Here is a 4527-nt window from a genome sequence, read left to right on the forward strand (position 1 = left end):
CTTCAAGTCATCACAGACTATCCTGGGAAAAAAGGATGCAAAAGCAAAATGCTAATCTGCCAGAAAGAACATGCACACCAATTCACAGCTAAAGAGAAATAAAAACTATGTAGTTCACTCATATTTGAGTTGGACAGTTCATTCCTCTGTAAAAGGAATAGATTTTCATTCATTCTTTCAAATCCTATTTAATTTGGTATTGAGAAATATTGATCCGCTGACTCAAGTGACATCATAGGTTTAGTTTGGGTTTAGCTAGAATGTTTGCTGAATGATAACTAACAATGACAAAACACAGCCTTAGTTCTCTCACGTGTAGAAAAATTCTAAAGATAAGAGTTACAGGTAAATATTGTGGCTCTACAATTTTCTCAAAGACTCAAGTTCCCATTCTTTGTACTGGCCCAGTACCTGGCTTCTGCCTTCCAAATCACCTCATATCCCAAGAGTACTGCTAGCACTCCAGCCATTGTCATGAATCTTCACACTCAAAGCTATGAAGGGAGACTGAAAGACAAATCATATTTTCAGCAGAATCTGTTTCCTTTAAATACCCTTTAGAGAATTCTCACAAATACTTCTGTTGAACAGCTTGAGCCAGAATGTAGAAGCATGGCAAAATTTAACTGTAAGAAGTCTGAAAAGTAATGTGCTTTTTGTTTAAGGAGGCATATAACCAACTAAAAATTAAGGCTTTTGTTTCTTCCTACTACTTTATTCTGATTCCATAATTTTTCATACCTGAATTGTATTTTTCATATTTCACTGTAGATTTTTCCATGTTTTAGAAAAATATATGAATACTACTTTTGACCTCAACAGTTTAGGTAAAGAACGTGGACTTTAAAGAATCTGTTGGAAAAATATATCGATAACCTATTCATCTTTTTATTTATGCTAAATTAGAACAACATTGAATTTTTATTTTTACTTTCCATCAAAATGTAAATTCATAATTTTTAAGGGTGAGGGGTGTTAAACACATCTCTTGGGTTGGCAGATATGGAAACTGGCAAAGTTAGTCATGGTAATTAGAGTCTCAAAAATATAAATAGGAAATCCAAATTAACAAGAGATTGCTTTCAACTTTAACGCCATTTTCTTAGGAACCTCTGCGCCACAAGAGCCAAGTGGAGGAAGAAGTGAATGCACAGGCTGAAGCATAAAAGAAGAAAGATGAGACAGAGGTCCAAGTAAAATAGCTCGTACACCCATGAGGGTAAAAAGAACAGAAAGAATGCTGGAGGCTGACAACGCTGGTGCAAGTTTTGGTCTGCATGCTAGATTAGAACTTCATTGCCATCTAATCACCAACACCACCTCAAAGAGAGATCCACCTGGTTCCAACTAAGCAGTCTCCTGTTTTCTTTGCCCAGGACCTGTGGCATTCTGGACTACTTCTGTTCTCGTTTTTGGCTGAGTGTAAAGTGTGTACAATAAATCATCTCATCTGTGTTAGCTGAAGAAAAAAAAATTAACAAGAGATTAACTTATAAAGCAATGCAATTATCATATGAGCACCATTAACTACTAATTCTGCTAATATTAACAGGGACCAGTTTTTTATTCACTTTTCTTCTCAAGAAGTGATATGAAGTACAGAAAGATGCTAAATGAGCATACAAACCAGAAATGTGGATTCCCTCCTAGAGTAACTCTGACTTAGATAATATGTCCCGAATCGGAAGAAAGTCTTCTCTATTGGATTTTAGGTTTCTGTTTCCAGTGTGCAAAAATTATCCTTTTCTATTTTAAAGACCTTATCATTTCAGGAGGCATAATCTGTTATGCGTCTATCTTTATGTTTTTCAGCTGTGATTTCTAACTGCTCCTTCACTCACTCATTAAGCCTCTTCAGAGTGTCTAATATACTGCAAGAATTATGCAATATAGCACAAAATACGAAGATGAATAAGTACCGGTCATGGTTCCTCAAGAAAAAGCAGGCACAAAAGGAGATCATTACGTACTCACATAGTAGATGCCCTCATCTCTGTAGGCAGGATCATGATGGGAAACTGAGGAAGGACATCTGACCCCACTTGGGAGCAGTAGTCACTATGGCAAGACACATAACATTAATAAACTTAACAGTTAATTAGCAGGGGAGGTGGTAGTATTAGTCAGGAGACCACTCATGAGCAAGGACATAGAATAAAAGATCTCTGTATGAAAAGAGAATACAAAGTAGTTTCATGTTGTAGAAAATAGAAAATAGTAATCAAGTAAAAGTGTCAAATGGTGAGTAAATTAAAATTCAGCCTAATGTAGCTAATTTAGAAAACCTGGTTTTGATCTTTTTTTGTTTGTTTTTGGATGGAAAATTATTGAAGTATTTTCAAGCCAGGAGGATTTGTATAGGAACAGAAGAGGTGAGGGAGGTGACACTATGACATCTGTATTTATGAATATTCGCTGAAGTGGCCAGATGGATACTGAGTTGGACAAGGGTAGGGTTGAAGGCAAGGGATCAATTGGGAGATACGTGATCAGGAGAACCTGAATGGAGCGGTTGTTGTGGAGCTAAAATACAAGTGATGTATCTGAAAAATATGGAGAAAACTTGGTTTCCAATTCTTTCTGCATAATACAATCCCAAACTCCCAGGCTTTACTTCCAGAGCTTCTGTTTTAATTGATCTAGCCTATTTTTAAAGCTTCCCAGGTAACTCAAGTTAACAACTAAGGCTGAGACCCACTGATTACTTAATTCAGTAGTCAATGATAATTACTAGAATATGAAATGTGCAGAAGATGGAGGAGTCAGGGATGACTGCCAATAATCTAACAGCAGGTAAAGAAGAGCCCAAGAAACTGATATAGAGACTATCAAAGGACAATCTTTCTCCAGGAAAAGAAGAGCTTTGGAATGAACAAGTGTATATCTTAATTAGGGATTGGGTAGACATGATCATAGGTTTGACAAAACTGACAAGCAGTACCTAAGACTTATTAAACTATAAATGGAGATAACATTGGAAAGAACACACTGAGCTGAAAGTCAAACCCTCAGTATCATTAGTCAGAGTAAAGCACAGAAAAAAAGAGATAAGATGACAGAGGACAAAATAATCACAAAAGAAACAAGTTAAACATGGTATACTAGAAAATAAGGGAAGGACAATATCATCACAGAGCGAGCAACGATTTCAAAGTGTGGGACAGGCCAATTGTTTAAAAGATAATAGAAAATTCATACAATTTAAAATTTGAGAAATTGTGATTTTAGAGGAAAAATTTTAAGAGTGGTTAAAAGTATAGAGGAAATGACAAGTAGAAATGAGTCTTTTAATAAATCTATATAAACATGAAGAATTGAGACAATTCCTGGAGTTGAGGGAGGGCAAAATTTTGGAAGGAGAGAAATTTAATCATGAAAGCAGAGAAATGGTTTAAAATAAATTAAAAGGCACCTTGTCTTACGAGAATGGAAACAAAAAGAGGAATCTGAAAATAAAAAGGAGGCTACATGGACACATGAGTACCTGTACATTTATATACTTTGCTAGAGCTGGAAAGAAGTTGAGAGTGACCGTGCCTGGTGGATTACAACTCTGCCAGGTGACACAGAAGACAAAGTTGTCCTCTCAAATCAAATGACACTTAAGGAGAGCAGTGAATGCTTTCAATGAAGGAAAAGATAAAAGGTAAGAAAAGGACTAAAAATGTGTTCTGACAGCAAGGAGAAGTTCTGTAGTTTAGCTGAATTGGATACAGTGGTGTACCACACCAAAAGGATTTGTAAATTTCTCTAGCAGTGCCTGTGAAAGGAAGTCTTATCTTCAAACCAGGTTTGTATTTCAATGGAGAAAATGCTGTAGAAATATAGCATTAAAAGAACTCAAAATGTTTGTGTTTCAGATGATCAACTGTAAGGTTCAGCATAGGTCAGAATGGACTGCAGAATAGAAGGTTATCTTTTTCTCCTGGAATGTTAAAAGAGACATCTATTCCCAATATTAAAAGGGAAGCTCAAGAAGTCTTCATGTTATTATGGTGTTAATGAAAAAACAGTTACAGTTTTAAAGTATGATTTCATGACCAGTAGACAAAGATAAAAGGAAGGATGAGGACAAGAGATATGTGCAGCTTATATTTTCCACTGAATGAAAGAGAATATTCATATGGATAAAACTTATGTAGATCAAAGACTTTTTTACCAGCTACATTACTTCTGAATATGAAGAAGAATTAATTTAACAAAAGGCAACATTTTGGAAAGGAGCCGTTGGGAAGAGACTGGGGTTATGAAATCAATTGACATTTTAGTCTTTTTCCCTCCATGACTGTTTTTCAAAATGGCCTTTTTCCAATTTTCTATTCTATCAGGTCACAAAAAGAGTGCAGAAAAAGCAATCAAAATTATGAACATTGATGTTGTTTTGTTTTTGCGGAACTGGGGATTGAACTCAGGCCCTTGCGCTTGCCAGGCAAGCGCTTATTCTGTTGAGCTATCTCTCTTAATGTACATAAAAGGGCACAAGATGGGATAGTTTTGAGTTCAGAGAGAGAGAGAGAGAGGAAGAGA

The sequence above is a fragment of the Octodon degus genome, unplaced genomic scaffold (assembly GCF_000260255.1).
Source record: "Octodon degus isolate 3935 unplaced genomic scaffold, OctDeg1.0 scaffold00187, whole genome shotgun sequence".
Taxonomy (NCBI): Eukaryota; Metazoa; Chordata; class Mammalia; order Rodentia; family Octodontidae; genus Octodon; species Octodon degus.